Source organism: Panthera uncia (genome assembly GCF_023721935.1).
Source record: "Panthera uncia isolate 11264 chromosome B2 unlocalized genomic scaffold, Puncia_PCG_1.0 HiC_scaffold_25, whole genome shotgun sequence".
Taxonomy (NCBI): Eukaryota; Metazoa; Chordata; class Mammalia; order Carnivora; family Felidae; genus Panthera; species Panthera uncia.
In genome coordinates, this window is record NW_026057581.1 from 2,863,997 (window position 1) to 2,875,607 (window position 11,611).

General features: G+C 52.3%; 4 non-coding genes across 4 annotated transcripts; all 4 read left to right on the forward strand.

Moving 5' to 3' along the window:
• The first annotated feature begins 4,611 nt into the window (after window positions 1-4,611).
• On the forward strand, window positions 4,612-4,684 carry TRNAV-CAC (transfer RNA valine (anticodon CAC)). Its single transcript has one exon. It is a non-coding gene; the product is annotated as a tRNA-Val (tRNA).
• A 386-nt stretch (window positions 4,685-5,070) lies between these two features.
• TRNAA-AGC (transfer RNA alanine (anticodon AGC)) lies at window positions 5,071-5,143 on the forward strand. Its single transcript has one exon. It is a non-coding gene; the product is annotated as a tRNA-Ala (tRNA).
• Window positions 5,144-7,770: 2,627 nt separating this feature from the next.
• TRNAM-CAU (transfer RNA methionine (anticodon CAU)) lies at window positions 7,771-7,843 on the forward strand. The gene has a single exon. It is a non-coding gene; the product is annotated as a tRNA-Met (tRNA).
• A 3,490-nt stretch (window positions 7,844-11,333) lies between these two features.
• On the forward strand, window positions 11,334-11,406 carry TRNAV-AAC (transfer RNA valine (anticodon AAC)). The gene has a single exon. It is a non-coding gene; the product is annotated as a tRNA-Val (tRNA).
• Window positions 11,407-11,611: the final 205 nt, after the last annotated feature.

Genomic DNA, 11,611 nt, shown 5'->3' on the forward strand with positions numbered 1-11,611 from the left:
GCGGTGGGGCTTACCACCTGCAGGGGCTGTTTTATTATGAGGAGTTGCATTAGAACTCTGGTTCCGTCCCCACACCCCTGAGGACGGAGGGAAGATGTACGAAGCAGGCCAGAGTCTGGCACAAATGGACTAATGACATCTTCGACACCAGCCCATTTTGCATGAAACCGTCTCCGGTTTGGGAACGCTCGCCCCTTTGTTACCGCTCCGAATCCTCTGACAATCCTGCTCCGTTTCCTCCGGTGCGGGGCCGTCGGAATCCACACCGCAACAATCCACAGCGACTTCATCCCTGACGGAGGAGAGAAGCTGGAGGGCGAGGACAGAACGCACGGGAATCATCCACAACCCCCCCCCCCCACCTCGAGAGAAAAGCAGCTGGGAGGCCCTGAGCCCTTCTCACGGTGACAGGGACGACCTGGACCTTGTGGCTACCCAGTGGCAGGGTACGGGGCTAGGCTCAGCTGGGCGGCACGGGGGCCCAGACGCAGCGGAGCTCCCCCCGTCCCCGCAGGTGCAGCGCAGCCGCCCCCAGTGGCGCAGTGCGCGCCCTGCGCATCGCGCCCCTCCAGCCCCAGGCCTCCAAAGTGACAGGTCCCTGTGGCCGCTGCTGCTGCAGGGCTCGTCCCCACTGCGGGGGCGGGGGGGGGGGGTCACCGACGCACACGCGAGCGGGCCAGCCGACAGAATGGCAGAGAGAGGATCCCGGCCAGTAAAGGGACGGACTTTCTATCCTACTTCGAGACCAACGCTGGACGAGCGCAGGGGGCAGCGGAGAGAATTCGGGCGACAGAAAAGAGAACAGAAGGGCCTGGGCTGAGCGGCTCCTTCCATCCTGGCGGCCCAAACTTTGTCTTTAAACTTTTGGAAGCGGAGATACGTTCCTGGAGTCCAAACTCAGATGCCACCAGCACTGGTCGCCGCTCCAGTGACAACCACTATTAACAGCGCCGATGTGTCTCCCACGGGCAAGTGTGTAGGGATTTGCACCCGCAGTGGCTTCCTACTCGCAAACCCCGCGGTCCCAGACCTCCCTCTGTATGTCCGCTTCGCTCTGCGCTGGAAATCCCTCACGAGGTCATCGCTCTCCAGATGACCCAGATCACCAGCGAGAAACCGACGTGAGCGGCTCTTGTGACTCGAAGAAAATAGGACTTGAAGGACTTGAAGAAAACGAACCTGAATCAGACCTCTCCAGGTAGGGGACCCTGCAGTGGGAAAGTTCCCATGCCCTCTGCCTCCCGCGATGACCCCACTTACAACCCAACCCACCCTGCCCGCCCCGTAGCCTGGCCTGTGTCTAGACCCACTTCCTGCTGTGACGCGGTACCCGGGTGACCCTCCCAGACCCGCCGAAAACAAAACTTCTTCCTCTCCCAGACCGTCAGGTTGACCAGTGGCAAACAGGTACTTCCGGCCCCTTTGCTGCTGGATTCCTGCCCCGTTCCCGGGGTGCACCCCACCTTTGTGTCCAAAATGGAAGCATTTTCATTCTCCTGAAATTGGCTTCAGCCTCTGATTGCAGTCCCAAACCTGCTCTTTGCGAAGGGGACCGTGGGGGTAACACGTCTTCCTAACGTCTCTGTTGCCTGGATTCATTTTGTTCTTAAAACAGCGATGTCGATTGACATCTTGCACACGGGAAAATAAAGTCACGTTGAACCCCCACATTGGGGTCTTCCGACGGGGAGAGGAAAGTCCCACCGATCACCCTGCTGGACCAATTCCTTCATCGGACCTCAAAACCGAGGCCCAATTCCTCCTCCGATGTCTGCATTACGGAATGCCTTTTCTCCACGCACAGGGCAGTGGTTCCTTGGGACCTCTCCATAGAATTCCATATGAGATCAGATTCGAAAGAGTTTCACACCCAAGGGCTTTGGGGTCAATGCCATCTAGCATCTAGGGACGCACTCTGACCCCCGCCCCGCCCCGCCCGACAGCATGCAGTAGGCCCTCAAATGAAGATTTGCCGGATGAGTAAAGGTGTCCAACCCCAACAGAGTTACTGGAGAGTACCTCCGGCCAGACCCTCACGATAATGCCCTGACCTCCCGGCCTCCCGGCCTTCGCGCTCAGCTTAGTGCTGCCCCCTGTTAGCATGTTACTGAAATGCAAACTCAGATACAGCCCAGACTAAATTCATTTACCAGCAAACTTAGCTACAGAGACTGTCCAAATGCTTTATCCTGACATCCAAAGCCATTCGTGAGGAGGGCTGGCCCGTCGAACACCTTCACTCCTGGAATTTTTTCCCGTGCACGCTCGAGCAAAAGCAAGTCCTTCCTAATTTGCCTTCAAACCCTGTTGTTTCATTCTTCAGGGACTTGGCAGATTCTCTTGGGTTAAAGCAGATGAACGGCTTCTCATCCTCAAAACAGTTGTGAGCACCGCCTTGAGTGGAGGTGCACAGAGAAAGAGAACAACGAATTGAGAAAGCTCAGATTTTTCTTCCCCTTCTGGCCTGATTTGACAGGCAGTGCCCGGAAAGAAGCACAGATTTTCTTCTGAATGGAAGAAAACCCAGCTTCCGATCAAAGCCTTAGATTCAGTTTCGGGGGTGGAGGCAATGAACCGATTCCAGACTGCCACACTCAGATTCCCACTGAGGGCGCCACAGTCACCACCTGAGTATTAACCGCTACATGATCACAGCCGGCCACTAGCAAAACCCGATCACTTCCATTTGTTACAAATTAATCGTGGCAACTGCCTCTTCCTTAAGCCACTAAGAGCTCCAAAAGGGGTGCTGTGTGATTGCCAAGCAGAAACGAATATTCAAAAACGCCACGGGTGACGTGTTCTTGCCTCCTTTCGGCTGTGCGCAATTATCTCGTCCGTTCCAGGAAACCAGAGGGCCCCCTAGCGAGCATGTGGCCTCAGTTTAAGAATGGTTCCTCCTTGAATTGACCCTATGAAAGAGTACAAGACAGAGGGAAACTGTCCCCTCCATGTCACCAATGTCTGAACAGGCGATAGCTGGGACCAGCATCGTCCTAGACAGGATCTAGACCGTCAACCTTTCAAGAAGCCTTTACTCTAGAGGAAGTATGGAAAACGTAACAGCAATTTCACATACTTTCCGGTACAGAATTAAAAAAAAAAAAAAAAAAAGATGAAGAGAGAGACAGGTGGGGGGGGCATTGATGTAGCTGGAGAGGTCGGGGAAGGGCTCTCTAAGGCCGTGACATTTGAGTAATGGCCTCCGTGATGCAAAAGAGTCAAGTCTGGACACAGAAGAATTGAGAGGCTGACAGCTGAGGTGGGGACCTCTCTGGCCCTTGTTGCCAGAACCTCATGCTGGGCTCTTGGTGTGTCTAAGGCTTCGGCTCAAGGTGAAGAAGAGGAAAGGCCGTCAGCGTGGGATGAGATGCAGGGACGTCCCACGGGCCAGCCCGCTAGGAGTCATGACCTTCCCGAACTCGCCCTTGCTGGAACTCTCACTAGATCTGACACCTGCTGGGGAAGGAATTACCCTACAGCATTTTCTGCTGGGCATTTACTGTGTGACTGGGTCAACCTGCCGCTGACTGGGTCCCTTGACAAATAGCTGTCTTGGGGCACAGAGGTGGCCTTGGAAAAGGTTCTCATTGGTTCTGTTTGTGACCTAGCAGGCGATCCCCAGGAATTCGCCCTGGGTGTCATTAAAACATGGGAGCACGATGGTAGGGGTGAGGCCCAGGCACCTTTAACGGCCTGCCGCCACGCACCGCCTGTTCCCGACGTGCCTGCGGGCGTTTTCTCCGACAACTCTGGGTCACAGCCTTCGTTTCCGTCACTCTGATCTCAGGGCCGCCCCGTGCAGAGGCCTCCGATCCACACTTGCCTCCGTCTGACATCGGGCGTCATCCTTCTCCCTTTCCTTCCCGGGCTAAATAAACCTTCACGCAAATCTCAATCGCGGGGAGCAGGGGGCCCTTTCCGCCACCCCCGAAATCCGCTTCTTCGGGCCCGGAGAACCGGGAGTGGCCGTCGGCGCATCCCCGGGCTCGGACGCCCCTCGCGGCCTGCCTGCGACCGCCTTCCGTCCCGCGGATCGCGGCCTGTCGGGCTTCTTCCCCTCCCCGTCCCGTCTGCGCCGAGAAAGAAGAAACAAAAAATCCAAAGTCCGTTATTACCTCCGTTTGAACTTGCCGTGCAGGTCAGAAGCCCCGCGGTTGCCCCGGGGCGTGGAGGTCGCCGCCGCCGGCAGGGGGAGGACGGCGCGGGAGGGGGGAGAGGGCGGGCTCGCGTCCCCCCAACCCCGTCTCGGGCGCAGTGCGGCTGCGGGGACCCCGCTGTCCCCGCCCGGCCGCCCCGAGGCACTTCGTCGTTCACTCCAGTGATTAAACAGGCCTCGCCCTCCCCCCAGGGCGTTCCTACGGCCGCGCCTGCGCTCCCCTCCCCCATTCCCCCCACCTCCCCCACCTCCCCCCGGTACCCTCCGCGCCCGCATCCCCCCAGGAGCAGTTTGGTGCCTACGCTCCGCGGCGGTCGTGCTTCTCCGCCCTTCCGTGGGGCACATTCGGGGTCCGGCTGTTCGTCTGCAGTACGGACCGGGACCGCCAGGCGGCGCACGTTTACCCGGGCGAAGGCGCATCCCGGAACAGAGGAGGGGCGCCCCCACGCGGGGTTTCCGTGGTGTAGCGGTCATCACGCTCGCCTCACACGCGAGAGGTCCCCGGTTCGAGACCGGGCGGGAACAGCGTGCGTCTTTTTGCCTCCGCGACCCGGGGCCGTCCCGCCGCCCCATCCGGAGGCCGCCTCGGCGCGGGGATGTGGGGGTCCCGTCCCGGGGGACTCCTTCCCGACCCGAAAGGGCGCGCTTCTGTCCCGGAGAGCGCGCGACGGGAGGTTCTGGCGGCACCAGATCTTTTGGCGACTCTGTCCCCCTCCGCCCCCCGCGGAGGGACCGGTGACCGCTCCTCCCCCGGCCTGGCGAGTCTCGAGAAGATGCGCGCTCAGCTGAATCCACGTTCCGCGTCCATGAACTTGACCCGTCCGGTACTCTGGGTCCCCAAGGATGGGGAATAATGGAGACCACGCATCTCCTTATTAAAGAAAACTTGGAAGGACCCATAGTACATGCCCGGGGAATTAGCTCAGGTGGTAGAGCGCTCGCTTAGCATGCGAGAGGTGGTGGGATCGATGCCCACATTCTCCACTTTTGGCCTCGGCCCCACAAACCCCTAGCACGTAGACTGTTAGGTTGTAAAATCTATGACCCCGAAGGACGAGTCACTGCCGGTTGCTGTTTTTCTCCGTTGTCCCTTGCAGCCCGGCCCTAAGTGCAACACGGCTCAGGCACGTGCAACGCGCCTAAACCAGATTCAGAGAGTCCAGTAAACCCAAGAGGGATAAATCCAAAGAAAATCACACCCGAGCACATCACAGTCAAACCGCTGAAGATGAAAGAAAAGCACGTGAAAGCTGCCAGGGGAGAACGAAACCACAATCTGCATGTTTGTGGAATTCTTATCAGAAACCATGGAAGCTAGAAAGACAGGGAAGGATGTTTTTCTAAATGCTAAAAGAAAATAATTGTTAAGCTGAAATTTTATCTATAACAAAAATATCCTTCAGACATGAAGGTGAGATAAATACATTTCTCACTTGAAAGAGGACCGAGAAAATCCACTGGTATCAGAACAGCTTTAAAAAAAAAAAAAAAAAACTGGACTGAAGAGAATTGACAGGGAATTTGGAGCATCGGCAGTGAAGGAAGGGGTGCCGGAGTGGCTCAGTCGGTAGAGCATCTGGCCCTTGATCTCAGGATCGTGAGTTCAAGCTCCATATTAGACACAGGACCCACTAAAAAATAGGTGAAGGAATAATTTCTCAGCAGAAAAGCGAGTATGATAGACTGATATTCTCTGGAGCTCTTCAAAGTCCTTTTTATAATTTTTAAAGTAAGGTCCTCATAACCGAAAGCAAAAATTATAACACTGATTAATTTTCATTTCATCTAAATATACTATATTCACGACACAAATGGGTTAGAGTTAAGGGATCTAAAAGATGATAAGGTTTCTAGGTTCGACTTGAATGGTATGACATTGATTCTAAAATAGACTGCAAAATGTTAAGTATGTATAGGGTAATACATGTGCCAATTGCTATTATTAATAACCTAGATAATGGCTACATACCTATACAAATAGGTATAGTAAAACACACACACACACACAAACACAAAAGACAAATTAATAGTGTGTTTCTAAAAGTCAAAAGGAAGTAAGAAGACAGAAAAAGGAGAATGAAGCACAGAATGAACAAAGTAAAAATCATAGACCTAATACACAAACATATCCTTAATAACATTAAACGTAACTGGTCTAAACACAGCAGTTACATACTAGAGATGGCCAGAATGTATGAAAAATAAACCATGGCCCAAACACGTGCTGATTATAAGAAACTCACCTCAAATATAATGGCTTCAGTAGAGTAAAAGTAAAAGAATGGGGAAAATTAAGCCACTAAGGAAAAAAAAAATTGAACTGGGTATGTTTATATCCGACAAAGTAGATTTCAAAGCAGAGAAACTCTCCACATATAAAGAGAGAGGTGGTGTAATTATTTGGTGTCTGTTCACCCAAGAGATGGAACTTCTAAAGGTGTAAAATTGATACTTCGGGAGTTTACAGAGTTCTCTATCTGTAAATGCCCGGGGGGCGGGGAGAAAGTGGTGAAACTGGGAATTGGATCATTTCCTTCCCATCTCTTGTGGGCTGGGGTCGCCAGATTCCTTCTGGAGCTCCTGAGCTGAGCACCAGGCCCAGCCAAGAGCATCTCCCCGGCAAATAAGTCCTGAATTAACGGGAGAGAAATGATAGATGCAAAAGAATTGCACAAGAACAAAGTTCGGTAATTATCAAGTCCCCGGATGTGGGAGTTGCAGGAGGAGAATGAGTGAAAACTGACTTGGAAGTCTAAGGCCAAAGGCCGGCACGCAGAGGGCTAGACGGGCTACTGCGGACAACAGCGACGTCTTGAGTTGGAGCAGAGGAAGAGCTCCCACGGTGCAGTCTAACAAATCTGCTTCTCCATTCGGGTTTTGCCACTGAGCAGCTCTGGGAAATTAGGAGCAATACTGAATTTATCTGAACCTCCATTATATCTGGGAAGTGCAGATTTTGATAAATAGTTGTGTTGCCCGAATCCTACTGGACTCTGTGAGATAAGCTCCACAGATCTCTCTATAATTACTGGTGCGTCACAAAGCAAAGCAAAGAGCAAGGCTTTTACTACGTTTGGTTTGTGCTTTTCGCAGGGAGGATGCCTCCAGTCAGGTAGATGTCAGGGGAGGTAAAACAGAGGAAGACAGAGAAGTACGGGCTGTGGACAAATGTGAGGATTATTTACTCACTTATATTCATTCATTAGTTCATTCATTCATTCATTAGTCCTCCAGGCTGTGAACTCCTCTTAAATAAGCACCTCGTATGTTTATTTCCAACAAAGGAGACCTTGGAAGGCGTAAGATCGCCTGAGATCTCCGAGGGCAGTAACAACCACATCACTGGAACCCCGGAGCAGCAAAAGCCAGGAATTACTATCCCCCGTCCTGCAGCCCCGATGGACCTAGGCTTGGGCAGATTCCCGGAAAAGCCTGGACTTCACGGATCTTGGGCGTAAATTCCTTCGGGTGCAGCATTGGCTTATATGGAGTGATTTTCAAGTAGCATCGATTGTATTTCTTGAAAGCTGGAAACCAATAAAGCAGCGGTGCTTGGAAAATATTTGATATTTTACTTTAAATGGGAGCACCCCCCCCCCCCCCTACAAGCTGCCCTCTTAGCGCAGCCGGCAGCGCGTCAGTCTCATAATCTGAAGGTCCTGAGTTCGAGCCTCAGAGAGGGCAAGCTGAGTCTTTTTCTTCACGGATGGCCAGAACCTAAAATTACTTTGATTTAAAAAAAAAAAGAAGAAAGAAAGAAAGAACACAAAGTAAAATTATCAAGTGGCTCCTGATAAGGATTTTTTTTTTTTCAAGACTGACTCAGTACTTGCTGAGGACAGTGAAATCAGTTTTGTAGTTCGTTGGGCTTCCCAGTGGTTTCAGGAAAATGAACGCTGGAGAAACTCAGATTGTGCCAGAAACTACAAGCTATACTGTGTTGTTGGTCTTCTTCTCTGTCTTATGCAAGAAGCAGGGGAAATTTCTCTTCCAACTCCCCGCTCTGAAGGTCGCCCAAGCGCAATTAAGGGGTAAGAGAAGTGTAAAATCCTTTTTGTCTCTTTTAATCCTTCAATAAATATTTCTAGAGCACATCTAGCTGATTAATGGGCAGTTCTGGGGGCAGTAATTAAAGAGTGTAACAATGCAAAAACTCCCTCCCTCCCGGAGCTGCATCCCTGTGCAGGGGGGGGTGTGAGAGGAACAGACAAGAAGCAAACAGGAAAAATGAAGAATGACCCAGTGACAACGTTTACTGTGGGGGGATCGGTCGACAGTAAAGGGGGGCGGGAGCGCGGAGGTGGTTCGTTCAGCTTTCCGGGAAAGAGTCAGAAGAGTTAGCACCTTGAAGATACTTCTCAGTCTCTCCTTCCTTCTTGCTTGTTGAGATCCTTGTGCCTTCGTTCTTCTAACACTGTCACTAGCGTAATTTTTAGCCATCAAGGCGACTGGGGCGGGGGGGAGGGGGGTAGGAGAGCTATTTGCAGGTTGAGGTTAGAATTCACCACCAGGGTTCTCGTCTTGGACAGAACAGCCTTTCTTCTACGTGGAAAACGGAGCTCCTGGGGAAGGGAAGAGCCCATGAGGGCTTGAGAAATGGATTGTTCTCTGGGCAAAGCAGGAAGCCGGGCTGCGGGACGTAACGTGCGCAGGTAGCAGGGTCCCGGTCCCCGGATGAGTTCGGGACGTCGGGATGGTGAAGCAGCGGACCTGACTCAAATGTCCGTGGTGGAGAGAAACATTCTCGATTTCATTCCGCGCTTTGTCGGGCACGTGCATCGGAGTTGTTACCTACTGAGTTCAGGCGAGGAAGGGAGAAAAGAAACAGGTGGTTTCTTTCACGATGGAGAAAAGCCTTTTCCCACGATTTCTGACTCCACGTCTCGAACATCCCTGACAGATAATTAGGATGAAAAGAGATTCTGACGCCTGGAGCATCGGTGTTGATCTTTCCTGACCATTTCTTGACTTCTCTAAAATTAAATGCTGAGTAAAAGCCAGTTTCGATGTCCTCTCACGAATTCTTCCTCCTCCCCCTCCCCCTCCCTTATCCTTGTCCCGGAATCCTAGCGTCCCCTTATGCCAATCCTATCTTTCTCTGGAAGTTAGGGAGAGGGATCAAGCCTGACCCAGTGACCGGGGCCACGCTGGGAGGGGCTGGAGGTGCAGATGTGAGGCCCAGGGGTCCCCCACGTTCTCCTCCTAGGTGGCCATATCTCCAAATCGGGTGCCAATCGCAGCCCTGCTTTTACAGGGAGATACACAACTTCTGGGACAGCCCTGTCATTTCAACGGGGCACCCCACCCGGCAGGGACCTTTCATTTGCCTTCTGGCTGCCGTTCAAGATAGTGAAAGCGTTTCAGAGCTAGATCATTGTCATGGGACAAACGGTAGGCCTCCCTTTCCCCCACACTCCCTGACAGAAAGAGCAGTTTCTGTGCTTTTGCTGAAGTCATATTTGAGATGCTCTGCCCTCGGTCGGGTCGTCTTCAATGGTAGTGACGTAACCCCACGGACCCGGTGAGATCCACACAATGGGCTGGGGCACGTGCCCAGAAGGACCACAGGTCAAAAAGAGGCTCAGAGCATGAGAATTGGGTCAGATGTTAGAATGCCCTTCTTCGCAGTGAGTCGCGGGAAAGACCCCTGTTTTCTCCAGCAACGATTCTTCCTTCTTTCTTAATAGGCTCCTGCAGTCCCTAGGGTTTCTCTCCTGAACTCAATCCCAGGAAACGTCAGGCCTTTTGTAAAAAAATGGCAATGTATGCATTTCTGGTGCTTTTCTGATTTCACGCCCAAGGCAGCTCAGGCTTAGCCTTTGACCCACACTCTCTGTCACCAGGCTGTAGACAGAGAAGAAAAACCTGAGAAAGAGCTGGGGAGAGGGCGACCGTCATCTGCACCGGGCTGTGCTGGGCATTTCTGACTCAAGATTCCCAGCTTTAGGCTAGTGAGAAGGTGGGCCTCCTGCCCTATTTTCTGGACAGAGAGGTCCTGGTGAGAAGAAGGCCTCCCCGCTTAGCCTCTGGAAGCAAAGAAGGCTGGCGAGGGGCACCTAGAGACACAGGGTGAAAAGGGAACCTGTGGGTCTGCGGTGTCTGTGCCCCATGTGTCTGGAGGGGAACACAAAGGCCCAGGCTGTCAGGGGCAAGAAGATGGGGAAACTAAGGGGATTCTCAGAGAAAGACCATGAAAGGAGAGTAGAAGTACGATCTTCCTTAGGGAGATTCATGACCCGTCTGCCAGGACCCATTCATGCTCTTATTCACATGACAGATGTGTGGATCTGTCCACTATGGACATGAGTGGATCTGGGCTTCCATTCACGAGACATTAATTAAAAATCTCTTCCGTATCCGCCGCTTGGGCTCAAGACTTCTCCGTGCCCGTGATTCCTTCTTCTCCCTCCGATGTCTACACCCGGTGTCTCGACGACTGCTGTACGGATATCTGTCCTCCCCAACCTCTGCAGAATCCTTCTCTCTCTTCCCACTCGTGAATCCCTTCACCCATTCTATGATGTTTACAGAGCATGTGTTTATTCTATGCGGGCAGCGCCCTGGGCCCTGAGGATACAGACTCATGGTACTCGGAGGCGCGAGAGTTAACAGGACAAACCCCAACCCTTTGACATCTCCCCAGTGTCTTTCCGTTCTCGTCAGTTTCGGTGTCCCCATTGCCAACCTCTCTGGCATTCCACATTAAAAACCGTTCCTACAATGTTACTTTGGTTATGTAAACCATCTGCCTGGAGTTTTCTGAAAGGTTCTGGAGCTCCACACTATCTCCCCAACATACAGCCTCCCTATGCAGGTTTCCTAACCACTGCCTCCCTCCGTGTCTGTTTCACACACACACACACACACACACACACACCACCCTAACTGAACAGGTATATTTCTTAACACAGGAATTCCTACGTACGTGCCTGTTCTTTCTGCCCTGTTGACGCCTCCTCGAGACTCCTCAACGTCCATTTTTTATGTCTTCATGCTGATACGATCTCTCCTCTTAGTTCCTATAGCTCTGCCTGTTTGGGATTTTCTGTTTTGTATTACTTTGTATTTTTTTTTTTTTCCGGCTCTTCTCCTGGTCGTGGATCTGTAACTGCCACACGACTTGCTTTACGTAGGAAGACTCGAACACCAATCTCGGAACACCCTCATGGCGTGGGTTTCCGTAGTGTAGTGGTTATCACGCTCGCCTAACACGCGAGAGGTCCCCGGTTCGAAACCGGGCGGAAACAGTCGGTTTCTTTTGCCTTCCCGGAGAAATCACCGGCTCCTATTCTAGACAGCCCCACCTGAGAGGAACGAGTGATCATCTCCCTTTCGTTGTTGGGTTTTTGTTTTTGTCTTTACGACACAAATAACCATCCTGAGATAGCTGGGCCATTTTAGCCGATGTATTCTGGATGAGCCCTTTCCCCGAGATGTGTCTTCTTCTAGTCC